General features: G+C 41.1%; 1 long non-coding RNA gene across 1 annotated transcript in view; it reads left to right on the plus strand.

Moving 5' to 3' along the window:
• LOC118549834 (uncharacterized) overlaps window positions 1-21,616 on the plus strand; it is a 184,009-nt gene that overhangs the window by 138,269 nt on the left and 24,124 nt on the right. The window contains exon 3 of the long non-coding RNA XR_013445769.1: window positions 16,648-16,748. This is a non-coding gene — a long non-coding RNA (uncharacterized LOC118549834). The remainder of the gene's footprint in view (window positions 1-16,647; window positions 16,749-21,616) is intronic.

Consider the following 21,616-nt stretch of genomic DNA (forward strand, 5'->3'; position numbering starts at 1 on the left):
GGTGAAGGTTCAGAAAGAAAAGAGAAGAGCCAGAGAGAAAGCTTCCATTGTCTCAGGGAATACATATATCATCATGAACAGAATGGGGTAGAAATATGAGCATTAATGGTGATTCTGGTGAGATCTCAGTGGAAATGAAGAATTTGTTATTGGTCTCTGGAGGAAAGGTGATTCTTGTTATGATGTGGCTAAGAATTTGGTTGACGGGTGTTCTCATGTTCTGTGCAAGGCAGAGCTGGTGAGTGATGAAATTAGATATTAAGCTGAGGGGATTTCTAAGCAAATGTTTGAAAGTGCTGCCTGGTCTCTACTGCTTATGGTAAAATGGAAAGGAGAGAGATAAACTGAAGAAACTCTTAGGCCACAATGCCACCAGAACTTGAAAATTTGGAAAATTCTCAGCCTATCCATGTTACAAAAAAAAAGAAAAAAAATGAGCAAGCACGTTCTAGAGAGAACACTGAAGGTGTGGTTGGAAAACACTTTCCCATAAAGAGATTATCCATGATTTTAATCAGCCACCTCAGCAGAAGCCAGGAATAGAGATAGGATAAGAAACACTGCCAGTTTGAATAAAATGAGATGGAGACAGGATGAAACAAAGGGAAGCTTTCAGACTTCTGGGAATCTATAGGACAGGACAGTAGCGTGATCTAGCTGCAAACAGTCTGTATCCTTCAAGAAAAGGAAAGAATGACGCCAATGAGGATTTGGAGATCAGCAGAGCCGCCATTCCTACGACAGGCCTGGAGTGTACAGGTGGTTGTCGGGGGCAGGGCCGTCTCCTCCCTGGTTTCAGAGGGTGGGGCCACCCTCTCTCTGTGGCCAAGGCTACCGCCTCTCAGTGCTGCAGGGGTAGGGCACTGCAAAGATGGGGGTGGGGGGATGCCATCCAGGGCTGTGGAAATGATGCTGCCCCCTGCCCCAGCTGCCACCACCATGGGCCCAGACGGCAGAGCATTGAGCCAAGGAGGATTATTCCTGGGCTTTAAGTTCTAATGGAATTTGCCTTGCTAAGTTTTGAATTTGCTTGCAACCTGTCACCCCTTTCTTCTTCAGATTTCTTCCTTTTGGAATGAGAGTATCTATCTTATGCCCATCCACTACATTTTGAAAGCATAAACTGGTTTGATTTCACAGGGTCAGAGCTGGAGAGGAATTTTGCCTCAGGGTGAATTGTACCTTAAGTTTCACTCATATCTGAGTCAGATGACATGTAGTGAGAATTGACTTGGAAATGAAGCTGGAGTGGGTTAAGTCTTTTGGGGCTGTTTGGTGAATGATGGGGTGAATGCATTGCTGGGAGAAGGACATGAATTTGTGGGGGGAGAGGAGACAGATTATGTTATGGGCTGACTTGTGCTCCACCCCCCCAAATTTTACTGTATTTGGAGATAGGGCCTATAAGGAGGTTTTAAGATGAAGTGAGGTTGTACGGGTGGGGGGCTCAATCTGAGAGGACGTTAATCCTTTCAAGAAGAGGAAGAGATACTAGAGAGCTCTCTTTGCATGCGCACACAGAGAAAGGCCGCATGAGGACATAGTGGGAAGGTGGCCATCTGCTAGCCAGCAAGAGAAGACTCAGCAGAAACCAACCCTGACTGCGCTATGGGAGTGAACTTCCAGCCTCCAGAGCTGTGAGAAAAGAGATTTCTGTTATTGAAGCTACCCAGCCTGTGGTATTTTGTTATGACAGCCCTAATACAGATCCGACTAATACAGATCCATTCTGACTTCTGCCTCCTCCCCTTGTTCATGGCTATCTTCTATTCTCGAGATTGACGACACTTTCGTCTATCTTTCCAAACCATATTTTATACGTTCCTTTTTTTTGGGTCAAATTCATAAGTTGGTTTATTTCCAAATATCAGTGACTGTGAATATTTTTTCCCCTTGTGACTTATTCTTTAACGACATCATATATTGTAAGTGTTGTATACCTTAAAATTTTTTTAAACTGACACACAGTAAAATTGACTTTGTGCATCAAATTAAAAAAAATAAATGGTTCCAAATACACAGAGAGAGCCTGATGCAATAAATAGACAAGAACTCAAGAGTTCTCACCAACCACAACTTTGGATATTTATACGGTATTTTTATAAGTTCACAATTTCCATTGTCTTTAATATACAAGACACATAAAACAAAAATAATTTAGACAAATTAGACGGAATTCTGGAGTTAATCACTGAAAAGTTTAAATTAAATTAAACGTCATTATTGTGAAGTCCAAAGAAAATTTAGTAATAGCTAAAATTGTTGTAAGCCAGAGGGACTGATCAGAGCTGCTTTTATTTTATTTATTTTATTTTTTTAAAGATTTTGTTTATTTGACAGAGACACAGCGAGAGAGGGAACACAGCAGGGGGAGTGGGAGAGGGAGAAGCAGGCTTCCTGCGGAGCAGGGAGCCCGATGCAGGGCTCGATCCCAGGACCCTGGGATCATGACCTGAGCTGAAGGCAGACGCTTAATGACTGAGCCACCCAGGTGCCCCCAGAGCTGCTTTTAAAAAATGAAGAGATGTGGGGGCACCTGGGTGGCTCAGTCAGTTAAGTGTCTGCCCTCAGCTCAAGGTCATGATCTCAGGGTCCTGGGATTGAGCCCCATGTTGGGCTCCCCGCTCAGCGGGGAGTCTGCTTTGCCCTCTCCCTCTGTCTCTCCCCCTCAACTTGTGCTCTCTCTCTCAAATAAATAAATAAGATCTTTAAAGAAATAAAATGAAGAGGAAAGACCTCAATGTGAGACAGGAATCCATCAAAATCCTAGAGGAGAGCATGGGCAGTAACCTCTTCAACATTGACCACAGCAACTTCTTTCAAGATACATCTCCAAAGGCAAATGAAACAAAAGGGAAAATGAACTTTTGGGACTTCATCAAGATAAAAAGCTTCTGCACAGCAAAGGAAACAGTCAACAAAACAAAGAGGCAACCCACAGAATGGGAGAAGATATTTGCAAATGACACTACAGACAAAGGGCTGACATCCAAGATCTATAAAGAACTTCTCAAACTCAACACCCCAAAAACAAATAATCAAGTCAAAAAATGGGCAGAAGACATGAACAGACACTTCTCCAAAGAAGACATACAAATGGCTAACAGACACATGAAAAAATGTTCATCATCATTAGCCATCAGGGAAATTCAAATCAAAACCACATTGAGATAACACCTTATACCAGTTAGAATGGCAAAAATTGACAAGGCAAGAAACAACAAATGTCGGAGAGGTGGTGGAGAAAGGGGAACCCTCTTATACTGTTGGTGGGAATGCAAGTTGGTACAGTCACTTTGGAAAACAGTGTGGAGGTTCCTCAAAAAACTAAAAATAGAGCTACCCTATGACCCAGCAATTGCACTACTGGGTATTTACCCCAAAGACACAGATGTCGTGAAAAGAAGGGGCACATGCACCCCAATGTTCATAGCAGCAATGTCCGCAATAGCCAAACTGTGGAAAGAGCCGAGATGCCCTTCAACAGATGAATGGATAAAGAAGATGTGGTCCATATATACAATGGAATATTACTCAGCCATCAGAAAGGATGAATACCCAACTTTTACATCAACATGGATGGGACTGGAGGAGATTATGCTAAGTGAAATAAGTCAAGCAGAGAAAGTCAATTATCATATGGTTTCACTTATTTGTGGAACATAAGGAATAGCATGGAGGACATTAGGAGAAGGAAGAGAAAAATGAAGGGGGGGAAATCGGAGGGGGAGATGAACCATGAGAGACTATGGACTCTGAGAAACAAACTGAGGGTTTTAGAGGGGAGGGGGGTGGGGGGATGGGTTAGCCTGGTGATGGGTATTAAGGAGGGCACGTATTGCATGGAGCACTGGGTGCTATACGCAAACAATGAATCATGGAACACTACATCAAAAACTAATGATGTACTGTATGGTGACTAACATAACAATAAAATTAAATTAAAAAAATAAAATAAAATGAAGAGATGTGAATTGTTATAATTGGAATTTAGACGTATATATTTATATAGAAGCAAAACCCTCAACAACAATTTGTTTTCAGAGGTAGGAAACTCATGACCCAGCTGTCACAGTTTTATAGTTTAGTTGATATTTAGTTTGTGAGGGTTACCAGAACAAAATACCACAGAAGGGCTGGCTTCAACAACAGCAAATTATCTTTCCACAGTTCTCGAGGCTAGAAGTCTGAGATCAAATGTCCGCAGGTTTGTTCTCTTTCTGAGGTCTCTCTGCTTGGTTTGTAGTTGGCTGTCTTCTGCCTTTGTCTTCACACAGTTTTCCTCTGGCTTGTGTCTGTTTCCTAATCTCTTCTTATAAGAACATCAGTCATATTGGATCAGGGCCCACCTGTATGACCTCATTTTACCTTAAATGCCTTTAAAGGTCATATTTCCAAACAGTCACATTCTTAGGTATTGGCGGGTTGGGCTTCAACATATGAATTTGGGGGGCGGGCATAATTCAGGCTGTTAACAGTAGGTACTTCTTCATTAGCTCATCCCACCATCAAAACCATGCTCAGAGGGGAGTTGGGTCTTCCATATTCCCAACATGCAGAAGTGGGTTGCAAACCAGATCTGGTAACTATAAATTCTGTCTCTATCATAACATCCCTAAACTTTAATTTATATTAATGTGTAATAATAAAATATGACATATATAGTAATATAAAAAATTAATTGGTTAAAGATGTCCTAATTTTCTAGAAGATTCAAGGGTAAACTGCGGTTCAGCCCAATGATCACATATTCCAAAGGAATTTTGTTGTAATTTTGGGGCACCTGGGTACATGCATTTGGTTTTCTGTTTTGTATATGCAGAGAGGGAATATGATACTTGAGAATTCATGCTCTTTTATCTAAGATCACTAAGGTCTTATTACTGCCTAAAAAGGTAAAGCAACTAAGTTTCTAATTTGCTCTCAAGGAGATCCTTAAGCACGGGGTAAAAGAGAATCAAAGCTTTTCTCTTTGGATCAGCTCTCAGATGGAGTCAGTAAGGTATTTTAGTAAATTGCTATAGTACAACTTCTAAAGGAGATAGTGTGGTGCAGTGGAGAATTATACACACACATATGTCATATATATATGTGTGTGTATATATGTATATGTATACAGTACATATGTAGATGTATACACATACACATACATGCAGCTCTATATACATACAGATACATAAACACATAATATACAAAAACATACACCATTCTCAGCATTACAAAAATTTCCTGCTTTCTAACAACAACTCTACGAAAAAATATTTTTGCAATACTCCTAACCTGGAGGTAGAGTCATTCATTACGTGTTGTGGGAAATTAAAGATGATTCTCCAATAAATTGAAAATTGCACACAAACTCTCTCTCTCTGCGCTCAGGATTTGTAAGACATGGGATTTGTAAGACACTCAGGATTTATAAGACATTTGCTATCTTGTGCAGAAAACAACAGGTTGGACAATGGCCATTTCCCACTATTTTTGCCAATGCAGGTCAACAGAGAAAGCGTATGGAATAACCTGAGCGAACATTTAGGGTAAGACTGAGTCCAATATAATGTAGATACTGGGTGCCAAGAAGGTATGACCATAAAGTTACTTTCTAAACAAGTGTTTCCATCTTCATCATATCCCCTGCCAAAGGTCACACAACATAATGTGGCCAGGAATAACAAATTGGTATCCCTTGGCTCTTGGTCCTGGCTCATATTTCCTTCCTGTGACGTATAACCAGTCTACAGGAGATTACATATGGAAGAGTTAGCAGAAAACCTGAGGTCCATGTTTACTAGTCCTTCATTTTTATATAATTATACTCCCTAGAATGTATATATTTCTGACTAAAGACAGATAAAAGAGACATACCACTGTGTCATCTTGATCATGAACGTGTTAGATCGGAGAGTTGTTTGACTTTTGTCTTTCCCTCTCTCCCAGAACAGACTACAGAACACGGACTCAGTCAGCAGTGTGCTTTCTCAAGAGTGGGTGGGCTATCTCCATTAGAATGACCTGATTCTATACAGCTGTGTGTTTATTGATCTGGGTGCATTATCACAGTTGGGCATTCATTAGTGTAACTAGGTACAGAAACACTTTCATGGAAAACAGAAGTGAAAAGACAAGTGGGCTTTCTTCTTAGAGCAGAAATCAGATTCATTAGATTATTATTAGCAGATTAGCTAAAAGTTATACCCTTATATTTCTTCCCAAAAGCTCCTTTTGAAATGCCTCACTACCCTTATCTGTCCATCAGTATCTGCCATAATGGACATCATAAGAGTTAGAGCTAATATACTGGGCCGTACAACTAACTCAGTTAATGGACTAGAACTCACTGAAAAAATTCAAAATTAAGCAGATGATCATTTCCCACTGAGAATGGGTGTCTGTATGAAAAACAATGGAAAACAAAGCACAAATAACATTTCTAATATGGGTCTGATGATGCAGGTGAGGTTAATGGCATACGTGATCGGACTTTTTTCTCTGATGAAACTCATGCATCCCCATTGTAAAGACAGAAGGAATGAGCCAAGAGTAGTAATAATTATTCAGTTCACTAATCCTAACTTCAGTTATTAGGCTCTGCACCATTACTGAAGAGGGTTATTTTCCTCGGCCAAATTAAAATCAACCTTCTGCCATTAGCCCAATCTTAACCACTGCCCACCAGCAGACACACCTGTGGCTAGTCAGAATGAAGGTCCCGTTTAATGACGAGAATCAGAAGCTTTGTATAGGAGGCAAAATCATGTCCTAGAATCTGCTTATAAGTGAAAATCTTGAGAATCTGTTGAAGTGCTGGTCTCCTTCCTCAGAAACACACACACATGCTTCGAAGTCAGGGGGATTCATGGATTCCTAGAGGCGATTTCATGGGCTTTCACAGACTAGGTTAATGACCCTGATGTCAAATGTATCCTTGACCCTACTTTGTCCTCTCCATCCCTTCCAAAGGTGCCCCTTCCCAGCTGCCCCTGCTTTTCTGCCCCCAGGCAGGCCTGGTTCTCCCCCGCCCACCACCAGCAAGGGAACTAGCAAACATACCACCCTTGCCTGTTTTTCCTTGCTCTTCATCCTCACCTTTCATCATATCCTGAGTGACACTTAATGCCCCAGAAGTTCCAGACTCTTTGCAATTTCCTGAATGGATTTTTTTTGAGTCTGTGCCTGTATTTTCCACAGTCACGTCAGCCTGAGGCCCACACACCCTCGTAGTCCCTTTCCCATTACTTGTCAAATTTCCTTTATATCTTAACTACTCACTCGGTTGCCTTTTTGGCCAGCAACCTGTCATCTTCTCTCCCGAACCCGGCTTGCTTAGTTGCTCTGGTCCATCTACAATGCCCCATGGACACTCATACTCTTCCCACAGTGCATTCTCATTATCCACCCCAGTTTCTGCCTTTTACACTAGACTTGTCAGCTTCTGGAGGGCAGGGGCTATATCTTATTCTTCCTTATATCTCCAGGTCTTAATAATGGGCTTAAAGACAGTATGTATTCAATAAGCATTTGGCTTTCAAATGAATAAAAAAAAGTGAGTTGTTTAAAGAATAGATGCTTAATAATAATCACTGATTTTTTAAATTCTTTGTATCACCCTTTGTGGCATAAATAGTAGCTATTATTATGTATCTTCAGGACTTAGGAGGGAACAAATACAGAAATGTCAACTAAATGAGATGAATTATGTGTAAGAACTTAGTAGAGTGCTTGACAGATAGTACGCTCAACGTTGATTTTTTTCCTTTTATATTCGATTATATAATTAAATATAAGTTAATTTACATTTCTTATACAAATTCATTTTACATAATGTAAATATATATTATAAAATATAATGTATTACAATTTATAAATTAGAATGTAAATTTATTTTTATTAAATCCCATCTCAAAGTTGAGTCAAAAATTAAGGGAAAATGTTTTCTGAGTTATTTAATCAGTAGATGTTTATTGTGCTAAGGGCTGGAGGTACTTTGAGGGGCAGGATGTTGTGGCTCCCTGCCTTCAGGGAGCTTACAGTTAAGTGGGCTTCACAAGAACCAAGGCCCCCATCCATGCTCCCTCATGAACCCAGGAGCTTCCCTGTAAGATTGTATATATTTCTAGATCCAAGTGAATTGTTACTTCATTCTTACTTTTATTTAATCCAGAAGGAAGTCATGATGCCAGGGATAGATATATGCTGTAATTTTAGATTATTTAAGAATGATTCCTGGGGCACCTGGGTGGCTCAGTCACTTAAGCGTCCAACTCTTAATTTTGGCTCAGGTCATGATCTTAGGGTCGTGAGATGGAGCCTATGTTCTGCTCTGCACTTAGCAGGGAGTCTGCTTGGGATTCTCTGTCTCCCTCTCCCTTTGACAGCCCCCCCCCGCCCCCCCCCCCCCGCCCTGGCTCATGCACATTGTCTCTCAAAAAAAAAAAAAGAAAAGGATTCCTAAGGCACATTCCACACACATTCAGAGGCAGATTATTCAACCCCAACCTGATCTGAGACTTTGTGCTTCTCTGGCATACCCACAAAAAAGAGAAAGGTGAAATTCCTCTGACTTCTTGGTCCCAGTCTACTCAATGTTTGCATGGGGAGCAGGCTGCACTACTGGATTCACATGGGGATGGGAATCCAGAACTATGAACTGCAAGAAGGATGTGGACCCTGGGAATTTGACCATGAATTCCAGCTAGCCCTAGTCAGATAAGCAGGCATCAACTATCCCAGGAGATTGTCTTGAGGGCTTTACTCACTTAGAGCTGTTAAAATATTAGAAAAATTCTCTATGGACACAAAATAGACATTGGGAGCAAATACTACCCTTTGGGCTCTGCCTTCCTCCCTTGTAGGCCCTGGGGACCGGCTTTTAGTGCACTGAGCTTTTACTCAAACACTTTTTAGTGCTTTGGGAAACTAGGTCCCACATGAAGTTAAATATGTATCTTTTTTATTTATTTATTTTTAAAATATGTATCTTTTTAATGTCAACATCATACACATGTGTGAATTTAATGACATAACAATAAGAAAACAAGACACTTCAGAGATTTGGTTCCAGGAGTTCAGTTTTATCCCCATCTCCTTATCCCCACCCACTGGGGACATCTGGCAATATTTGGAGGCATTTTTGGTTGTCACAACTGGGACAGGGGTGCTTCTGGCATCTAATAGATAGAGGCCAGGGATGCTGCTAACCATCCTGTGATAATACTTAGGAAAAACGCCCTCAACAAAGAATTATCTATATGTCCATATGATACGTCAATAGTGTGGAGGTTGAGAAACTCTGGGTAGGCCTTAAATAGTAAAATAAGGAATGATGAGACCTCCAGTCTAGTTATCTTGTTACCCGTCTCCATTTTCACTATGCTCCCCAAAATACATTTTAAGCAGAGAGAAAAATTTAAATGAGGTGTTCATCCTCATGGATCTTATAGAATTCCTTTAGTGAGAACATGTAGATATCTATACAATGTTAACTAACAATACAAGAGAATAAGAAAAAATAAAGCAGAGCATTAACCGTTAAATAAATGGTATGAGACATTTTGCTATGAGTTAAGAAATAGATGACGTCACAGTAAAGACAGGAAATGTCGCTAAGGCAAGAAGTGGTGGGGGCAGGGCTCCTGCCTCTTTTACACACTGCTGTTTTCCCAGAGCCCAGCATGATGCCTGGCATGCGATCGATGGCTGCTCAATACTCAATAAATCTTCATTGCATGAATTCAGGAACAGATTTGGAGAGAGAGGCTACGTATTTTCTAGAAGGTTGGGAGGAATGGCAAAAATAAAGGTCAGAAGGAAGGAATGGGACTGTGGCTGGAGAGGGAAAAGTGCTAAACTAGGAGAGCGGGGACAGAGTATAGGGAAGGGAGGTTGGGCTACTCTGGGAAATCTGGATTTTCTTTATAGGTCCTGGGGACACAGGTTAGAGATTCTCTTTGTTCCACATTCATCCCAGTCCATTTCACTGCTTATTTGTTTGAATCTTGGGATGCCTTTAATCACCCGGCACTGAGCATGGATGACAAGCATATGGATGAGCACGAGTCTGTGTGCATGGGGGGGGACATATGGATGAGTACAAGTCTGTGTGCATGGGGCAGTGGTGAGGTAGGTGCTGCATTACCTAGCCTTCCTCTTCATCTAAATGTCTTCCTGCTCTTCTTGCCTGAACCTCCACCTCTTCTACCCAGGCTGGGCCAGTTCCCTGCTCTTGTGTGTGGCAGTGACTCAGGGATGGGAGAATGGGAGGATGGGAGAACGGCTGCCCAGCAAGTGCTGGTCACTGCCTGCTGGGATTCCAGTAAATTCTACACATGAAAACCCTGTTGTTTCTGGCAGACCAAAGGAAATGCTCACATGTTCCATCCGCATTTGGGACAACTGCAACTTTGTCGTCATTACAACTAAGCTGCCATGTATTTATTTATTATAGATTATTAAGATTTATTTTATTTATTTATTTGAGAGAGAGAGCACGTGAGTGTGGGGAGGGGCAGAGGGAGAGGATCTCAAGCAGACTCCTTGCTGAGCATGAGGCCCTACGCAGGACTTGATCTAACGACCCTGAGATCATGACCTGAGCCAAAATCAAGAGTTGGATGCTTAACCAACTGAACCACCCAAGCACCCGCCCCTAACTGAGCTGCCATTTAACTGAAAGTTTATAGCAGCCCCTAATGCAGCTGTTGGGCTCCGTGTGGAAAGTGGAAAAGGCAATGGGCAGGGAAGGGGTCATCTGTGGACACATTGTCCTGCCTGCTCTTCTTCCTCTGCTGGGCTTGGGAGCTTTCATGGGTAATGCCAATGGAAAGAACAACCCCCACACAGCCACAGGTCTAAGGCTTTCAGGAAGACCTAAGGATGCTTAGGTAGAGAACAGAGAAGACAAACGAGTTTCATTTTGCTTGGAACGGAGATTCTTTCAGGCTGGTAAGCTTGAGTGGTTTCTTTTCAGATCTCACCTTTTCCCCCTTTGATACCTATATCCTTGTGATTCAGAAAGGTGAGATAAGGCTCCCCAGCACATCTAGACACAAGACACCCAGTATACCCTAGGGATACAGTCTGCTTCTGAATAACCTCTGTCCCAAAATGTTTGGCCTGACACTGGGAGGGAGGATACCTGGATACTCAGGTAGTGACCTTCTGGGAAAAGGGGTGAAGTGACATGGTTTTGATGCCTTGCCTCATTACACTAATATTAATTATGATGACACCCATAAGTGTTAGAATATTCAATGTATAATAGTAACATGATGGTAACTTGATCTCGTGTTCTCTTTCAGTGATTGATGATTATTATCATTATTATGTTTTAAAGCAACTCTGCTTAAGGCTCAGCAGTGTGGATCACTATCTCCATTTTATAATGGAGGAAGTGAGTCAGCTGGGAAAGTTCACTTACTGATGACTGCAATGGTTACCATGTTTCCCACTGAAACAGTTCACATTGTGCAAGACTTGCAGGACATTGGCTAAGGTTGAATCATATGAAATAACAGATATATGACTATTTTTTAACATGCAAAAATGGTAATTTCATAGATCCAACTCAAAATTACCAGGGAAGCAGACTGTCTTATGTACCTTTTACAGTGTAAGGTCATCTAAGGTCATTGTTATATTTATCTAGAACAGGCATATCTCCACTGAGAATAGATTTATTTTTCAATCTCCTGTGCTTGGAAACATCGTAATGGTCAGCACTTGCCCTCCCTAGCCTCTTGAGCTGCTACAGCCCCAAGAATCTTTACCTGGATGCTCAGCCCTACGCAGTGGCTGAACAATTCCTGACCCAGGCAAGCAGTTGGCTCCGCCTCTTCATGGGTGGAGTCCGGAAATAGCCTGACTTCTGTGAGCCCAGAGTCCATGAGCCAGGGACGAGCCTGGGCACCGCACAGCCATCACTCTGCAATCTACCTCTCAGTACAAACCAAGTCCCAGTTTATACAGCTGCCTTGGCTTCCTGAGTCGCACTCACTCTGTTTTCTTTCTTGAGTTTTGTCATGTTGTGTATGTGTATCCAAGCCATGATGAACTTTTCATTCTTTAATTCTGTGAATTAAAGAATCACTCATCCCCGATATTCCAACCATGGGCTGTTGTCCTGCTTCAAAATGGATGGATCTTCTAGACTCACAGCCCTGCCCTGTCCATCTCTGGCCAACTGCCCATGTGTCATTAGTCCTGATGCCGTCAGAGTTTGACACTCCCCTTTGGACACTGCCTTCTCACCTAGAGGGCCCCACCTCTTCTTGCCTTTCTCCCAGGACCTAGCATGACTCACAGCATGCGTCTCCTCCCATGGCAGGGATGTGAAGCCTTTCTAGTTGGCCTTCCAGGTCACTCTCTTATGAAGCAGTGACCACCAAGAGTTGGCCTAGGGCACTCCTATTCCACTTACATTTTGGGACACAACCCCATTTTGTGAAAGTGATGAAATTATGGACACAGAAGGGGGTGGGGCAAAACCCAACACCTGCCAGTAAGAACATGCAGGGAGAGGAGACTACAGAGCAGACGTGGGAGGAGGAAGGGAGCTGGTCATGATTGTTGCCGGAAGCTGGGGCGATCAGGTGTAGCCAGGTGTGTGGTGGGGAGAAACTGTGACCCTCGGTCTGCATCAGCACCCTTAATTTTTGTGTGTGAAATTAAACCAGTGATAGAACTCTCAGAAAATGACTTTTAGTGACCCAAATATAGTCAATGGTATTGTAATAGCATTGTATGGTGACAGATGGTAGCTATAATCACAGTGAGCATAGGATAATGCAGAGACTTGTCAAATCACTATGCCACACACCTTTAACTAATGTAACATTGTGTGTCAATTATACTTCAATAAAAATATGTGTATATATGGATAGATAGATTTTTTAAAAATGACTTTTAGTGGCCCAACTGCTTTACAAACCATTTTCCCTCCAGAGTCAGCTAGGAAGAAATGCAAAAGGTAAGGTGATTTTGGGGTTGGGATTTGTTGTTCAGTTTAGAAATCCTTTCTACAAAATGATTTATCTTATTCCCCCTTCAGATAACAGGATGATGACTTTATTTCAATTTATTCCTTCCCATTTTCTGCTATAAATATTACAAAGTAATTAATAAACAAGAAATGATAACATTCATAGGGGACAAGAGGAAAACACCAGGTGCTTTCACCAGGCAAGCACAAAGTGTTTTTGTTTCCCTGTTTTTGATTTTGAGAAGGGACATGATATGATAGAAGAACAATGAAGTAGGAGTCATAGGACTGTTAAGAGCTAAACTGAGCTAAATTTTAAGGTTCTATTTAAGCAAAAGTTGACTTGAATTGAACAGTAGCGAACTGGAAGTGGTTAGGAGCTCTCCACCAGCCAGCAGCTCATGGACAGACTCATACAGAGAAAGTGCAGAAGCTAAGTGAGAAAATTATTGATGGACTGCTGAGGACTGCTTTTCCTTAGGTTTCCATTTCAGAACTTTGGGGCACTCATAGGCCTAGATCTTGGTTTGCTTACGTAGGCAGCCACGTTATGACAGCCAACTCAGGCTAATGGCTTCCTTGTGTAATTTAACATGACCCAGGTCCCTGCTCTGTCCTTAACTAATAGTCCATCACCTCTGGGGGCCTCAACGTGTTCTTCAATAGGATGTGCGTTTAGGCAGATCATCCAGTTTCTACCATTCCTATTCAGTGAGTGTGGGATACCAGTAGCACCCCTGAACTCCTCTATCATGCATTCACGACACACCCTCCTCTTCATTTTGCAGCTATTAACACAGATGTCTAGATGTGATTTCCTAGAGGATTGGGTTCATGTATTAGATTTTTTAAAAACATACTTCTACTTAGAAAATTTCAAACAAACTGAGCATAACAGATATTAATGTAGCAAAACTCTAGGTACTTATCACCCGAAATTAACAAATACTAACATTTTGCAATGTTTGTTTCAGATTTTTAAGAAATAAATATTATACTTTTTTATCCACTCCTCAGAGGTAACTGCTATGTTGAGGTTGGTGAGTATTAATTCTGTCCATGTTATAATGTGCTAATTACCCGCAGATGTACTCAGTGAAGGAGAATGTTTTTTCCTGTGTTTTAAAAATTTACATAGGGGCGCCTGGGAGGCTCGTCAGTTAAGTGGCTGCCTTCGGCTCAAGTCATGATCCTCAGGTCCTGGAATGGAGCCCCAAATTGGGCTCCCTGCTCAGGGGGGAGCCTGCTTCTCCCTCTGCCCCTCTCCCTGCTCATGCTTTTTCTCTCTTTCTGTCTCTCAAATAAATAAATAAATAAATAAATAAAATCTTTAAAAAAATTTACATAAATAGTATCAAACTGTTTCTATGAATCTGCAACTTGCTTTTTGCCCCTAAAATGTATAATTTTGAGGCTTATCCATATTGATGCTCCAATATACATGTTGTAGCTCTAATTCATTCAACGGTCATATAGAATTTCACAGTGTAGATATCCTATCGCTTCTTCAGTTATTCATCAATGGGTAGACACTTCAGGTAATTTCCATTTTCAACTTATAACAAACGATACTTCTCTGACCATTTTGTGCATGTCTTCCCGTGCGCCTGTGGAAGAATTTCCCTAGAGCACGGAGGTGGAGGTGGGATTTCTAGGACAGAGGGGAGCAAAAGCTTCAACTTCACTGTGTATTGCCAAATGGCCCTTCAAAGAAAGAGTACCAAACAATGCTCTCAACAAGTGTTGCTGACTCCTCTCCAGATTCTTGTTAAACTGGGTACTATCAAACTCATCCCATTGTTGTTTTAATGTGCATTTGCATATCCATATGGTTTGGGTTTTTGTTGTCGTTGTTGTTGTCCATTTAGATTTCTTCTCTTGGGAATTCCATGTTCCTCTCCGTAGCAGCCCGAGTCCCCCAGGAAACACACGGCGAACTCAAACCAGAATAATTTAAGTAGGCTGTTTACAAAGTCTAGGGCAAGCTGGTTTTTTTTTTAGGGATAAGGAATTACTTTAGTAGTTCTAGGTTGCTATACAGATTTTTATTTTTTATGTGTTGAGAGAGAGTGACAGTCAGTTCCCGAGGAAGGACTGTGGTTTTAAAGGTCTCCTTTCTCTTCCTGTCTACTTTATTTCTGGCAGTGGAATTGTACAGATGGTCCTGGGGCAGTGGCATGTTTGCTTTGGGTTTTCCCAAAAGATGGTACCGCCAGTTGGGCCTCCAAGAGAGATACCCCCCAGTCTGGCCATCTTCTTTTGCAAGATACACTGTGCATCTTTTGATGGGGCGATTTAACTCCTCTGGCTCAGGTAGAGTATTTCTATCCATTCATTTGAAATTCTATATTTCTTCTTTCTATCTGACCTCCATTCTTCCTCTTCTCTTTGAAGAACCCCACACATGGGTTCAAATTCTAGCTCTGTCACTTTCTTGCTTTATGTCCTTAGGCAACTTACATAACCTCCCCAAGCTACAATAGCTTCCTTATCTGTAAGGGAATAATAACACCTGCCACACACATATTACACATATACACCTGTGCACACATACACTCATATATATGCATAGATGTACGTGTAGACACATATGGCTAAGGAACATCTGCAAACGAGGCATATACAGATGATCAACAAATGGGAGCTCTTTGAGATCGCTGTGATTAAGCATCTACTATGTGCATACCATAGGCACTGAGGATACAGAGATAAATAAGGCAAAGGGCCTGCTTTAAAGGAGACAGATTTATAGCCCTAGCAGTACAATGATGTGCTCCAGTGACCATTACAAAATCTGCACAAGGCAAAAATGGGACTGAAGGAAGGAATATGGGGGGCGGAGGGAGTTTAGGAAAGTCTTTTAGAGCAATGAGTCTTTCTGAGGTGAACCAAATACTAATGAGTTGGTATGTCCCACACAGACTGGGAAAGAGGCTTTTCTAAGCAGAGAGAAATATGAACAAAGCGGTGTCAGTGAAAAGACCCATCATATTTAGGAGCAAGCAGCTTGGTACGTAAGTTGCAAGCCTGGAGAAGAATAGGTGGGAAAATAGGAGGTGGGAAAGAGAGGGAGGGCAGAGGCTCTTAAATGCTATTCTATGGAAAATACATTTTGTTTTGTTTTGTTTTTAAAGATTTTACTTATTTATTTGACAGAGAGAGAGAGAGAGCAAGCAGGGGGAGCAGCAAGCAGAGGGAGAGGGAGAAGCAGACTCCCCGCTGAGCAGGGAGCCCGATGCGGGGCTCGATCCCAGGACCCCAGCATCATGACTGGAGCCGAAGGCAGTCACCCAACTAACTGAGCCACCCAGGCGCCCTGGAAAATACATTTTGAAAAAAGCCTTATAGACATGAAAAGCCATTAAAGGGCTCAAAGCAGACGAGTCATTAACCAATACTAGCAGAGGATCCCTGAGGACAGGATCTGAGCCAAGCTGAAGTTTTTGTCCACCTCTCCCCCGTTTTATGCTGAAAGTGCTGTGTGATAGACCAGGCAGTGTCCCATCTGTCCCACCCCTCCCCGTACTGCCAGGGCTGGCAGGGCTGGGACCAAGTGTGCCTTCAAACATATCTCTGGAACAAATGAATGGACAAAGAAAGAAATGGTGCTTTGTAATTTAAATTAATGTTTTTTTAAAACTAAAAAAAGAAATTGAGACAAAATTTGCTTTCAGCTTGAAGGATACTGCCATGAAGATGAGAGAAAACGGATTCTGAGAAACGTGAGTTTGAGTCCGAGATCTGCTATGTGACACCGAGGAAGCTACTTTGCAAGGTTCGAGTTTCTTCCTATGTTTAAAAAAAAAAAAAAGGAAACTAGTCTCCAGGACCTTTAAATTCCTTCTAGCTTTAACATTCTTATTTGTTCTGAATCTCTAACTCTTCTTTAGATGCCTAATGCCAATTAGTTACACTATCAGGATACCTTAAATATCACAATGAGTCAAATAGGAATTTGTCCTTCTTTGGAAAGTTTTTATGGAAAATGTGAGCTCTGAGAAAGGGTTTAGAGGAGAGAAGGAGGTTCCCAGTTAATTAGAATCTTACAGTGACCACAGAGAAAAATACTATGAAAATATACTAGCTTGGGGAAGATGGGTGAGCAATAGAGCAAAAATAAGAGAATGTGTAGAGCATGGGATCATGCCTCAGTTCTTCCCATAATATATCTCCTACTGTACATGCAGGCAGCCCGATGCTCCCACATGTAAATTCAGAATTCAAGTCTACTTAAACACCCATGTGTTCATATTTCATGTGGGTCTATTTAAACACCCATGCTTTAAGATTTTGGAAAGATAGCATCTCTCTCTCTCTTCCTGCCCTCCCCCCCAAACACACACACACACACACACACACACACACATACATCCTCTCTCTCTCTCTATCTCTTTTCTCCCTCTACCTCCTTTATTTTTTTTTTTCCCAGGGGGTAACTCTATACAACCCAGAATATTCTTTTCTCGGCTCCCAAATCTCCGGTCCATTTAATGCACATCTCATTTAACGAGAGTTCAAAGATTAATAAGGCAAATACATTAAAATGCCCTTGGCTTAGTAGAAAGGCCTTTTCATCTGGCTGGGAAGTTACACATGATTCTGTACAAGTCAGACACTCCCAGGAGAAGAGCAAGGGATCCATTTAATCTGCCTTTCCCTGTCTGTGTTTATGCTCAAGGCCACAAGGGCACTTCCCTCATGAGACTGTGGGGAGGAGCCAGTCTGCTTCCGATGCATGTGAAATTTCCAGCACTTTTATTTTAGGAAAGATCAAGGTTCTGAGGAAGAAAGGAGCTCAACTGGCAGACTACCCCATAAACTTATACGCCATATTGTCTTTGTACTTCATACTCAGTGGGAAGCTCTTAGAGTTCTCCTTGTCAGTTGCATTTCCTGTTAGGAAAAAGTAGCTAGACCCTCAGAGGATCCATTTCTCATCATTACAGGGAACCAAACAATCAATAGGATTTTTTAAAAAATTAATTAATAAACTTAATTTTTAAATTTTTTAAAAAGGTTTTATTTATTTGAGAGAGGGAGAGCACTAGCAGGGAGAGGGGCAGAGGGAGAGGGACAAGCAGACCCCTGGCAGAGCAGGGAGCTCTATGCGGGGCTCAATTATAGGACCCTGAGATCATGACCTGAGCCGAAGGCAGACACTTAACCGAACGAGCTACCCAGTTGCCCCTAGACTTTTTTTGGAGCAGTTTTGCCTTTATAGAAAAATTGAGAAGAAAGTACAGAGTGCACTGTTATCTTCCCTGCTCTGCCCTTCAGTTTTCCCTATTCACATGCAGGAGTGTGGTGTATTTGTTTCAGCTGATGAATGGCTACTGGTACATTATATTAACTAAAGTCCATAATTTGCATTAGGGTTCACTCTTGGTGTTTTACACTCTATGGCTTTTGACAAATGTATGATGACATGTGTCCACCACTACAGTCTTGTACCAAGTAGTTTTACTGCCCTAAAATCTCCATGCTCCATCTGTTTTTCCCCTCTCCTTCCCTCCCTGATGAGCCTTGACAACCGATTTTACTGTCTCTTTTGATTTACCGTTTCCAGAATGTTAGATACTTGGAATTATACAGTATGCAGTCTTTTTAAACAGGCTTCTTTCACTTAGCTGAATGCATTTAAGTTTCCTGCAGGTCTTTTGTGGGTTGATAACTCATTTCTTTTTACACCCGAACAATGTTCCATTGTGTGGATGCACCACAGTTTGTTTACCTACTCACCTACTGAAGGACATTTTGGTTGATTCCAAGTTTTGGCAATTATGAGTAAAGCTACTATAAACATTTGTGTACTTTTTTTTTTTTTTCACATGACCATCTTTTCAATTCACTTAGGTAAATATCAAGGTGTGCAAGTGCTAGATCATATGGTAAGAGTATGTTTAGCTGTAAGAAACTGCCAAACTGTCTTCCAAAGTGGCTGTACCAGTTTGCATTCCCACCAGCAATGAATGAGAGTTCCTGTTGCTCCACATCCTCATCAGCATTTGTTGTTGTCAGTGTTCTGGATTTGGGCCATTCTAACAGGTGTGAAGAAGTATCTCAATGCTGTTTTAATTTGCATTTCCCTAATGACATATGATGTGGAACAACTTTTAATATGCTTTTTTTGCCATCTGTATATCCTTTTGGTGAGGTGTCCAAATCTTCTGCCCATTTTTTAACTGGGTTGTTTCCTTATTGTTGACTTTGAAGAGTTTTTGGTATATTTTGGATTAGTAGGTCTTAATGAGCTCCTCCTGCTGTGACAAGAGTAGTGAGGCCACAGAGTGTACTAGGTGTATCCTGCCCTCACTGGGCTCTTTATCTAGTTGAGAATTAGGATGCAAATTAATATGCATGAACCAGAGAACATAAGATCACAGGTGATTGGTCACTATAAATGCATTTGTTTTCGTTTATGAGATACAATATGAAATCCCACTTACATCTGTTTTATAGTCTTGTGGGCAGAACAGAGAGTCACAGGTCTCTCAGTATGGCTTATTTCCTGGGTTTCTATATTCTTCCCCTCCCCCTGCACACATACAGTGGCAATCAAGAGGCTAGTGTTTGATGTTACTGGTGGGGGAGCACGAATTTTTAGGTCATTTTCTAAAATTTGTCTTATAATAAAATTTTATTTTAAGCTTTCAGGTAGAGAGTTTTATATTTAACATCCTGACTTAAGTCAGTGGAAGCATATATGATTTTTCAACTAGTGAGCTTTTTGTTTATTTGTTTTGATTTTTGTTTTTCTTAGAGAGGTGACTTTGAAGAAGGAAGGCAAGGCTAGGAAATGTCCATTCTGCTGATCTTAAAAGGGAGACAATCAGAAGTATTCACCCTGCTGACATTAGGAAAGAAAATTGAAGCCTCCTAGAGATTTTCTTGGAAACCTTTCACTACTACCTCATTCAGGCAATGAGGTGAACTTCATAGAAAGGAAATGCCAGAACTCTGAACCAACCTGATTTTTCAATAACAAAGAACCATTGCAATCACTTAGCACTTCCCAGTTCACAAAGCATTATCTCATTTATCCTTACAATGACCCCACATTGTAATGGTGAAGAGTTTCATTTCATAGACTAGTAAACAGTCGGAGAAAAGCCCAGGGATTTTTTTTGAAGAACTTGCCACTGATTTCAATTACAGCTCGAATATTTGACCCCAAGTCCAGTGCTCTAGAGTGAAGATCTGTCTCTGTCTTGTGGTCTGGGTTTAGCTGTTGGAACTCACTTCTTTTAAGTGATGCTGTCTCAAAGGGAGTAAGTCTAGATCACCAAGTCATGTTTAGATTGTGCTTTACAGCTCTCTCTAGTTGACCTACTTATTTATTAATGTCTGTCACATATTTCATAGCCAGCTTCCCATTGTGTTGAATTCACAGAGTTTTTTATTAGAAGACTTTTAAAATATAATCTAACTAAAGACAATATTCACTGTATATAATAAGTAAAATTAAGTAAAAAACAAAATAGAATAACTGGTGTGACTCTAATTTTGCTACGGAAACATATACTATATATAAGGAATAATATTGGAAGATTATAAACCAAAATGTTAATAGGGATTATGGTCATGTAGTAGAATTATTAATAATTTTAAATCATCTTTTTTTTGTATTTTTCCCCAAATTTTCTATAGTAACATGTTATTTTTTAATTAGGGTAAAAAAAAAAAAGACAAATAAATGCCACTAAAATGTTACTATACCCTTCTTTGCTATAAAATTCTCCAAGCTTCTCACGACTCACAGTAGCTGGGGACCCACATTTCTATCACTGCTTCTCTAAGGGAAGAAACTGTCATGAGCATGCGTTGCAGGGAACCTAATGACCACAGCATCAGAAGGGCATCAGTCTGGACCCCTCAAACCCTGCCCCCCCAAAACCCCTCAGGGGAACACTGGAGCCAAACTATGTTATGTGGGGATTTCACCCAGTGCTCAGGAAGCAAAATTGTCAGCTGCTGAGCTCAAGCTAGGTCTGAAACGTAACCGAGAAACAAAACTCAACTTTCAGAATCCGGAAGGTAAAAGTAGACACATGGCCAGCAAGGGCTGAGCAGAACTGGAAGAAAGTTGCAAGTAGGAACAAGAACCAAGAGCGAGACTGGTGATGAAAGCAGGCGTCTGGGCAGCTGTTACTAGCAGGTCTGTAAAGCCTGAGGTGCCTCCAGCACAGCTGGTTGGTTGGTTATCTTATCCATTGGCTAGGATGCAATAGGATGGAAATATCCTGTTTAAAGGGGAAGACAACAGGCTTGCATGCCATGAAAACAGATAGAGAGAGAGAACCATATATATGTGTGTGTGGAGATATATATATCTATATCTATCTATCTATCTATATATATATCTATATATCTATATATCTATATATCTATATATCTATATATCTATAAATAAATAAAACCATAGAATTTTGTATCTACCTATCTATCTTAAAAAATAATTTGCAATTACCTACAGCCTTTGATGGAAGAGAGCTGAGTCCTAGGTATTGTAATGTGAGGAAAAGAAGAAATCGTGTCATTAGAGCTTCTGTTACTATGCCTTAAAATTTTGGCTATCCAGGATTCCTCTTGATCTGATTTATGTGCTCACAGTTTTAACTCTGTTGAGCCCCTTTCTGACACAGT

The sequence above is a fragment of the Halichoerus grypus genome, chromosome 2, assembly GCF_964656455.1.
Source record: "Halichoerus grypus chromosome 2, mHalGry1.hap1.1, whole genome shotgun sequence".
Classification (NCBI taxonomy): domain Eukaryota; kingdom Metazoa; phylum Chordata; class Mammalia; order Carnivora; family Phocidae; genus Halichoerus; species Halichoerus grypus.